The following is a 10,522-nucleotide window of genomic DNA, read 5'->3' as shown; positions in this document are numbered from 1 at the left end:
GGTCCAAAACTCGCCTTACACGATCCCTTCCGACGGGTAAAACGCGCCCTTCACGGTTCACACGTCGTTTAGACATATCTATGAATGTCCTGTAGCAATACAAATGCTCAAAAGTCTCGCACAAGTCCAGAAAAACACGCTTTTCACGAAAGATCGCTCTCGGATGGTGCGCTACTGATGCTGGCTGGAGTGAGAAGAAGGGATATCGCGCATGCGCACCTGGGTCTCGCTTCAAAACAAAACAAGGCCTTGATCCGTGAACTCCCAGCATCCCCCAAGGCGCGTGATTCAAAAGTTTTAGGCTGGTAGGCCTATAAGTATTTTTCTGCGAATTTTAAAAAAAACTTGTATGTCGACGTAAAATACGTCCAGTCGGCACTCGACAGACAATTTATCTCGACGTAAAATACGTCCAGTCGGCGTTTAAGGGTTAAGTACGACTCGCTCATTTTGTTTCAATGTACGGGACAAAATTGTACTGTTAACCTCACATGTGACAAACGTAAAGACTGGGGGATCAAGGAAAGAAAGTGGAGGACTGCATCTAATTATCTGGACAAGTTAGAGAAAAATAGACAGAGAAGGGCGGTTGCTAAGGCTGAAGCTAAAGGGTCTGTTAGCCAGAGCTCTCCTTTTATTCCTGCTCCTTCGACACTTGTGACAAATTTCTCTCTTATTAACAGCACTCCTACTTTTCCTGTAACTCCTTTACCTAGCTCCTAACCTTTTGATCCCAACACCATTGCCAGTTTAGAAGCTAGGATGGATCATAGAATTAATTTGTTAATTAGTACTGTTGCCCAAATTGGGACTTCTGTTAAATGTCTTTTGGATAAAAGCAGTGCAAGTGCGTAAAAAAATTACGTGATTCCGTTCGCAATTTTCTTTTACATCATCATAATACGAACTTTACGTTATTTATCTCATATCAGCGTGAAACCAACCGTAAAAAAATTTTCTTTCAAGCATAGTAGTTTTGATTAAAATGATTTTATCTCAATTTTATCTATGGTTGTGTTTGATGGGATACGTTTACTGGAGTTTTATCCTTGTTGCCGATGCATGATAATAGTCATTAGTAGCTTGAACAGTTTCTCAGCTTCAGTTATAACTAGGTTTAAATTTAACCGCATATTTCAAGATTGATCTTTGATCTATATTGATCTTCAATCTGCAGCGAATAAAGTTATTACATTTAAGATATCTTAGTTCTATTCTACATAAGGTCATTTATAACAACCAGGGTAATAGTTGTACTATAGTACTGTGATTGAAATACAAGCCAAACGGATGTTATCCAATTCGGTTGTACTTAAAAAAAAAAAAAAAAAAAAAGTTTCTCATTCAGTTGTTCATGGGTGTACACATTTACGCAACAAGGATAACATTAAAACCATACTTTCATCATTCTCTTTTGCCGGTTTTGAACTTATATAACTAGAAGATGGGATAAATTTAGGCTATTGTAATTTGGTCTCTCATAAAATTGGATTATCGTAAGACGAATTATTGTAACTTGAACTCTACAGCTACCTGTACACTGTATAAAGTACACTAAATTCTATAGTACTATACTGCATAAAAGGGATTGTGACAAAGGAAAAATCTATTTCTGGGGGAAGACCTGTGTCGCCCGGTGAAATGTCCCTGTAGCACACATTTTTAGGTATAAATAGACGCTAAATATACCAGAGAAAAAGCTAAATGGAATGCTGAAGTTACTACCTTCAGCTCTCTCACCCAGAGGGTGTCTGTAAAAACATAAGGGCGAGTGGAAGCCATTACCACAGGTTTTCTGCCAAGTAGAAGACTCTACTCAAAACCCCTCTCTAGGTAGGTGCCGTTACAACGACTACTTACGTCTACCTTCTGCTCACTACTACTACAACTCCCGCCCGAAGACTTCATTCCTGAATTACACACCCAAGCTTGGGCCAGCTAAAGGGTGGGGATCAGGAGAAGAGAGGGATGGGTTCACCGCGTGACATGTCTTCCCCAGAAATAGATTGTTCCTTTGTCAAAATCCCTTTTCTGGGTTTGACCTGTGTGTGAAATAGTATCAGAGAATTAGCCATACAAGCTAGGTAAAACAAAATTTAATAGATATATAAGGAAAAATAAAAAATTAATTTCTCTTAAAATTAAGTTTGAATAACCAATGTAAGAGTAACAAGTTACAATGGAAAAAAAGTGGGATCAAATATGACCAAATCCATACTATCCTGGGAAAAACAACAGGTAAGGAATACAAAATTAACAAATATAAACTATGTACATGTCCAGAAGTGGGTTGATAAGCAAACCAGCCCGGAACCTAAGGGATTACAAGCGAGGCAGGTAGGAAAGATTGAGTATCAAGGAAAATTAGTAGCAGAATAAAGGAATAGGAAATAAGAGTTATAAGACTAGGCCGTATCAGGGGAGACATTGCTCCCTGTAGTCACTGCCGAAAATTTAAGGGCCTCTAAATTCTTTAGATAGTGGCTTTTAAATACTGCCGGGGATTTCCGACCCATATATCCAAGATCTCGAAGGTCATCATTGTGTCCTATTTTCACATTAAAATCTTATCTGGGCAGAACTTCTGAAAAGTCTTCAGGTCCTCTTATTATTAGAGAGAAAGCAAAACCATTGGCTTGTTTAATAAAATGAATTTGTTGTCTGATTCCTTTCAAGGAAATGGTTTTGCTTTCTCTCTAATAATAAGAGGCCTGAAGACTTTTCAGAAGTTCTGCCCAGATAAGATTTTAATGTGAAAATAGGACACAATGATGGGTCCTGCGTGAGAAGTATAATCTTCCATGGAGCCCACCTGTTTTGTGGGTCTTCATTCTTTGCTAAGAATTTACGATCTGGGGAGAGTAGAACTTCACCTGACGGGAGGAAATCAATGTGATTTGGTTCTCTAGAAAGAGCCGACAGTTCAGATATTCTGGCGCCTGAAGCCAGACTCATTAAAAATAATGTTTTCCTGAGAAGGGTTATGTATGAGCATGATACATTATCAGTGTCTGAAGCCAACTTGAGTGCATCGTTTAAAAACCAGGAGACCGTGTGGGGGCGGTCTACCGGTCTCAGACGGGCACATGCTCGAGGGATAGATGAGAAGTACGAATCTGTCAAATCAATATTAAAACCAAGCTGAAAAATCTTTCTTAAGGCAGATTTAGTCGTAGTAATGGTACTAGCAGCTAGGCCTTTTACAAACAGGGTTATAAAGAATGAAATTGCCAGATTCGTAGTCGTCATCTGGGCATCTGATTCTTTTAGAAAGATGGCCAATTTCTTTCCTGCTGAATCATACTGTCTGAGTGTTGATTCTCTTTTATCTGATTCTACGAATAGGATGTTTAGTGGATCGACACTAGCATCCTTCTGTGCTGCAAACTTCATGAAGTCCATAAAGTTAGAGCATTCAGAATTCTTGACGAAGCTGACACAGTCCGAGTTTGTACTATGTGAGTCAGTTCTGGATTTGGAATCTGTCTGGGACGGAGATTCAACTCTAGTAGAAGAGGAAACCAATTGCTCTTCGGCCAGTTGGGTGCTACCAATGCTACCTGTCCTGTGAAAGATCTGAGTTTGTGCAGGACTTTCAGCATGAGGTTTATTGGCGGAAATAGGTAAATCTTCTGCCAATTGTTCCAATCTATGGACATCGCATCTGTGGCATGAGCTAGAGGGACCAGATTGGGAGTCACATAACACGGAAGTTTGTGATTGAAGTCCGTGGCGAACAGATCTACCTGAAGGCCCATGGTTTGGTTGCAAATCCAACGGAATGATTTTGTGTCCAAGGACCAGTGAGTCTGCAATGACATTCCATACTCCTGCCAGGTGAGTAGCTGACAGGTGCCAATGATTTTTTGTTGCTAACAAAAAAATTGCAATCATTACATGATTTACTTTGCTCGACTTGGAGTATTGTTTATGCAATGAACTATCACTGCGCTGTCCGAGACTAGTCTTACATGACTGTTCTTGACTGGAGGTAGACGTTTTAAGGTCAGAGAAATGGCCATTGCTTCGACCACGTTCCTTGAAACTTCTTGTACTGGGAGTAGCCCCCCAACCGCTCAGAGAGGCGTCCGTGTGGACTATCAGAGACGGCGGGGAAAATTGCAGCAGCACGGATTTGGAGAGACTCCGGACTTCCATCCATGGACGGAGTCTTTTCTTTAATGTCGGCGGAATCAGAGAGATCTCGTCTCTGAATTTGTTGTTGGCTCTTTTCTGCCGGACTCGATTGATATCTTAAGTCTGGCTTTCAATAGAACGTCTGTTATTGAGGCAAACTGAAGAGAACCAAGAATTCTCTCTTGGGTACGACGAGAAGCGCTTTTGTTCTTGAGGAACTGTCTTGTAGCCTTCGGTATCTCTCTGCACTTCTTTGGTGGGAGAGATAGTTTGTGTGAGTTTAGGTCCCATTGGATTCCCAAACATTAAAATCGGGACGCCGGAATGAGGCGGGACTTTTCCTTGTTTATCTGGAAACCCAGATATTCTAGGAATTCTATTACCTTGGCTGTTGCTTTGCGACACTCCTCGTCGTTGGTTGCCCAAATGAGCCAGTCGTCTAGGTAAGCTACTAACATTACCTTCTGAGCTCTTAGTTCTTGGACTACTGGCTCTCCTAGCTTGGTGAATATTTTGGGCGCTATGTTGAGCCTGAATGGCATGACTGAATGAGTAAGCTTGTTTTCCTAGTTTGAAGCCTAGGTATGGAGAGAAGTTTCTTGCTATCGGTACATGATAGTAAGTGTCTGTAAGATCGATAGAGGTGGTGAAAACCCCACGGGGGAGTAAGGTCCGCACCTCGAGACGGTCAGCATGCGGAACTTGTCGCATTGAATGTATTAGTTGAGACGGGACAGGTCCAGAATCACTCTTTGTTTGTCCGAGTCCTTCGTCGGTACACTGAACAGACGTCCTTAAAACTTTAGGCGATTGACTTTCTTTATTGCCTTCTTTTGAAGGAGATCTTTGGCATAGTCTAGTAGGTCTGTCGTTGGAGTCTGGTGAAAACTGACTGGTGGAGGAGGCCCTTTCTCCCATTTCCACCCCAGACCTTTCGATACAATGCTGTGGGCCCATGAACTGAGGTCCAATGGTCCCGGAAGAGATACAGTCTCCCACCCACCTGCGGAGACTCACTGATTGGTTGAGGTCTTACTTCCTCTGCCTCCTCTGAAGCCTCTGCCTCTAGGGCCAGCTCTCTGCCGGAAGGCATTTCTGGCTCTGCTACTACTCGCGTGTTTATTGTAGCGACGAAATGCTCCTTGTGACTCAAAGGAGGCATTGAAGGCTGGGAGGTTACTAGGGCGGTTGAACTCGAAGGCTGTTGAGTCGGTTGACTCTACAGCAGGACAAACTGTTGTTGTGGCTGTGCCTTGGATGTCGAAGGCTTGCCGATCTGGGAGACAGGAACCGCTTGAACCAATGTCTGAGGTTGAGAGGACTGGAAAGGCTGGTATTTCCTCTGCCTCTTCCTACCTTTGTATTGTGGTCCGGGGGCCTCAAACTTCCTTTTGAAGGGAAGTCCCCAACAGACACGAAGTTTCTGGTTAGCTCTAGCTGCCTCGCTGAGGACGTTGTTAACCACGTCCTCAGGGAAGAGGTTGGCACCCCAGATCGACGCCTTTATGAGCCTGTTCAGTTCGTGTCTTAAGGAAGCATTCTCAAAAACATGCTTCCTGCAGGCTCGTCTAGCCACTATAAAGTCATACAGGTCTGATTGGAAGGCCTGTAATAGTGACTGTGTGTGAATTCGAAATAGAGGCTCATCTGCAAAGGTCGTAGCAGTCAACTCCGCAGTGGTGACTAAGTTAATCGACCTACTCAGCCTGCACCTTGCTTCGAATTCCGCTTTGACCATGCGGTCCGGAATTCTAGGCAAATGTTCACTGAATTGGGTGGAGGCACACTCCGGATCGAGTCTGCCCACCGTGAACGTTGCCGGAGCATCAGTCCAAAATTCCATATCGCCGGGAAAGAGCAAGGAGGTAGCCTCCGTCTCTTTTATCTGAGGCATAGGTTTGTCGTCCACCGCAGCTTGCAGAGTCAATCCTGCAACCTTCGACATACAAGGAGTCGGAACTCCTTGTGGGGCCACAAACATTGTATAGCATCCTTTATGGGGTGTCAACTTTGTGTTGATACACTCCCATTCCGTGAGGGTGTGGACCCATGCAGACTGGGCCTGGTCCCTAGGGTAGATAACTGTCTCCTTCGGGACTATGTCTACCCTGACTAGCGCATCTTCGGCTAGTCTAGCGTAGCCTGGGAAGGGAAATTGAAGGCCCGCTGGGAAGAACTCAAAGTTTTCTACCAGTCGGGTTCCGCAACCTTCAATGGTAAGCTTGCCCTCTGAGAACGGGGCGTGCAGAGCCAACCGCCACGGGTTGCTGTTTTCAAATAGTGGTAGCTTGGATGTGTCCGTTACCGTCACAGACTGTGGTGTGGTTCCGGACTGGAGGAATCTGGATACCAATTCCTCCTGGGCCTGTAACCTCTGGGTCAGAGACATGATAGACTGACCTGAAGTCTCTAGGCCTGAGGCGAGTCGAGTGGACATCGATTCAAGCCTAGAGTCCACTACCTCGCTCATCTTCAGCATAAGAAGATTTGCGAAAGCCTCCTGGTCGAAGCCAGACTCCGCCGGTCTGGCTTTGGAGGACTTGGGTCTCGACCCCTTGGGTGGGGGAGAAGCTTTAGGAGAGGAAGTTGACGGCTTGGGAGCCTATGATGACCTTGCAGAGCCTGCCCGAGAAGGCTTGGTTGGTTTAGTTACCTTCGGCAGGGATCTCGTCTTCCAGGCCTTGACCTTGGGGATTACGGAGGCCAATCTATCCCAAGTGGGGGCGGACTTCGTAGGGAAGCCCTGGAAGGAAGGGGGAGAAGAAGGAGTGGGACTAAAAGGGAAACTACCTGCCTCACTTACCTCCCTACCTACCTCCTGTTCCTCCGTGGCCATGGGCTCTTGGTGAAGACTGATGGCCGTGACTTCTTCAGTAACAATGTCACACAAGCCCTCTTGGTCCTCCAGGTGGGGTTGGGTTTCCTGACGGATGCCCTCAATAATGGGAGCCACCACTGCAGCGGGAACAGCCGCTGAAACTGGAGCGTTAGGATACAGGAGAGAACACAGCTCCGACAGCACGTAAGGTTGGCCGGATTTCGCGTTTCTCCCGAAGCCTCCAACCCAGGCCTTAAGGGACCCCATCGATGAAGTCTTGAGCGCCAAACTAACCTGTAAAAATAACCAAATTAGGATCCCCTGTGTCAAGGAAATTTCACCAAAGCCAAAGTGTAGCAGAAATTTCACAGAAACGAGGCGAGAATGTTACTTACTGACTCGTCTGTCATGATCCTCACTAGGTCAAAGCATACTGTACAGGCCTCCGGGTGCCAGACCATACTTCCTTCCACCAGGATGGCGCAGTTGGCATGAGATCGGTAGACCTCATGCCCGTACGGCCTATACAGGACGGCCGGACAACCCATCACCTGGCAACGGACCATCTGTAAGTTGAAAAGTCAAATGAGTATCATCAGATAAAGCTGCCGGAGTTAATTCCGGCAGGATGAGTGCACTTCAACTAGATATTCAATCCGTTAAAGGCAATATTGGGTATAAATTTCAACTTACTGGTTATCAATAAAGTTTGGATGTCTCCGCCTGCTCCGGAATCCGTCCTCGGGATCGGTAAAGCTATAACAAACGGAGAGGGCCTGATATGAGCAGAATAGGGGAATAAGGTAAGACCTAAGCCTGAGTCTGATCGCATCGCAGCAGAGCAATGCAACGTAACCAAATGTAGGCGCATTATCTGAGCCCCGTTCCGTCCCCACTGAAATGGGGAGCAGTGATAGCAAAGAAGACGGAAAACTGAGCGACGAAAACAACAGTACAATAAACTCCGGTATATACTTTCTGGCGTGTGTGATGGTAGACCACACTACGTCGGAACAAATACGGATCCGTAGACATACCTACAGAGGCTAAATAAAACATGTTCTAACATAATCTCTTAAAGGCTTCACCTACTCTGAAATCCATAATCCCGGCGGAGACAGGCTGATACGAGCAGAACAGGGAAAATAGGTAAAACCTAGGCCTGAGTCTGATCGCACCGCTGAAGAGAAGCAATTTTCAGGTAAATAGAAACGCAGCTCTAAGCCCAGTTCCGCCCCCACATGAGTGGGGAGGCGGAGACAACAAGGGAGAATAGACAGCGGAGCAGTGGTACGTACAATCCGGCGTTATAGCCTGCTGGCTGGTGTGATGGTAGACCCCACCTGGCCAGAGGACCTACAGGCCCGGAGACATACTAAAGAGATTACACAAAATGCTAATCAACCAATCTCCTCCGACTAATCCCCCTGGATAAGCTATACACTCTAGCAGTCATTCATCGGTAGGATTACTTGAACAGCGAGCTAGCCTAGTCAGTGCCGGAACGAGACCGGGGCAGGGGGAAGGGGAGGGGGGAGAGTGGACAAGTCGTGATCGCCTGCTAAACCCTCCAAAGTCGAATCTTCCGACCTGGTCAGGTATGATAGGTCTAGGCCCTACAAACATGACACGAGAGGGACTCTCTGCCCTGGACCACTCTCCCATCAAGCATAATAGCCTAGACAGGAGGCGGTAAGGATGGGGCCGAAAGGGTGGAGGGGCAGGACTGCCTGACCTACCTTCCAAAACCTAGCCTAGGTCTGGTCGGGTAGGCCAGGGAAGGGCATCGCAAGGACTTCCAACCTCAACAAAGAATATGAATATTTTATCATAAACGTGCATATACTCGAGTGCATTGCTGACTAACATCGAAAAACACACTAAATGAATGCATGCATGAATACCGTGAGAGAGAGAGAGGAACCGCCCTCCACAAAAAACTGGCGTACTGCTAGGCTAGCCTAGAAGACAAAAACACACTACTCGCGTATAACATATGAAAAATAAAATCGTACGTACGAAGGGAAACCAACACGCTCCTGAGGGACTGAGGACAAAAAGGGGGCGACAAAAGGCTAAAATAACGAAAGAGACTTCAGAATATGTCAGGAGCGAGTTAGGCCTTACGACGTAAGGATAAAATTCGTAAAACTAATGCTCCAGAAAACGACAGGAGCTAGAATAATGATGGGGTATACAAAAACAGTAGTCTAAACAGTGAAATGCAAATGGTGAGGTGAAAATCATCATAATATAACAATGGGAAAAAATGCACGCCGCAAATGATGCACCCAAGAAGGCGGATATAAAAGGAGTGTCGCCCCGGTTCGCGAGAACCAAGGGGCCAAATAAGGGCTAAAAAGGGGATGCATCGTGCCCTCACGAGTTACAAAAATGAAAAATGGAATACTCAACTTAAATGAAGAAGCTTGGGGCTCTGGGGCAGACATGCTTCGTCTAAAACACTCGAAGAGGGCAGCAAGAAAAACACGTGCGGGCACTGTAGCGTGCTAATACAGGAATGTAGCTTTAGGGCGGGAGTTGTAGTAGTAGCGAGCGGAAGGTAGACCTATGGGTGAGCAGGCTGAAGGTAGTAACTTCAGCATTCCATTTAGCTTTTTCTCTGGTATATTTAGCATCTATTTATACCTAGAAATGTGTGCTACAGGGACATTTCACCAGCCGACACAGGTCGAACCCAGAAAAATAATTCAACTTTTTGCGGCATTGCGGGATTATGGTGCCGTTTGACTGGTCTAGGGTGCTGTTAACTGGTCTAGAATTTCGAAAGGTGTGTGGCGGCATAGGCTTTAAAATCGCTTAGTGTCGAAAATCACTCTGCGTTGATGGCCAGGAACAGAACCCCTGCTGCTAACCGAGGGCTGCCTGTACTTTTTTTTTTTATAATTGTATGGCTGAAATAATATGTTTTTAATTTTTAATAAGTGTACGGCTAAAACAAAAATAACCTTTATTGCATGCTAGGAATTGCAAGTCATCATTGCCAATTTAGTGGAACTTGATATATACACTGATGCCTTTACAAACTGTTTACATGAATTCTAGATGTCATCGTAATGCAATAATGATAAAATTAGCGGCCACGCAGCGATGTTTTATCTTATGTCAGTTGTTAAGAAATGGAAGATTTGGTAACTTATGAAATTCATCCAAAGATGCCACGCCCACACGCCTTCAAACTGAAATTAATCCTCCAAGACTTGAACAATTCAGACAACCCAGCAGTAGAGTTTTGTAACTATTTTAATCAACCAACGAAGAATGTCTCTGATAAAATATTATGTTATATCTTTTTAGATCATATGTCAGAACATGATGTTTTTACTGATGAATCCAAATCCGGTGCAGGCGCTGGTTTGCCATATCTTTTGCATCCTTTTTGGAAGGGTAGTCGGAAGGCTCTCAATAATCAATCTGCAGAATTACTGATAGAAATTATAGGGAAACAAATTTACTGTAGAATTATAGGGAATTTTAAATACTGTTAAAGAAATTTTAAAAAGTAGTGATGATAATTTTATTGTGTAATGTAACTCTAGGAGCACT

The 10,522-nt window shown here is 44.8% G+C and overlaps 1 protein-coding gene across 1 annotated transcript in view; it reads left to right on the top strand.

The window, feature by feature from the left end:
• LOC135196909 (uncharacterized) overlaps positions 1 to 10,522 on the top strand; it is a 349,582-nt gene that overhangs the window by 311,728 nt on the left and 27,332 nt on the right. The window lies entirely within an intron of this gene.

This window comes from Macrobrachium nipponense, chromosome 18, assembly GCF_015104395.2.
Source record: "Macrobrachium nipponense isolate FS-2020 chromosome 18, ASM1510439v2, whole genome shotgun sequence".
NCBI lineage: Eukaryota > Metazoa > Arthropoda > Malacostraca > Decapoda > Palaemonidae > Macrobrachium > Macrobrachium nipponense.
This window is presented reverse-complemented; position numbering and strand designations above follow the sequence as displayed.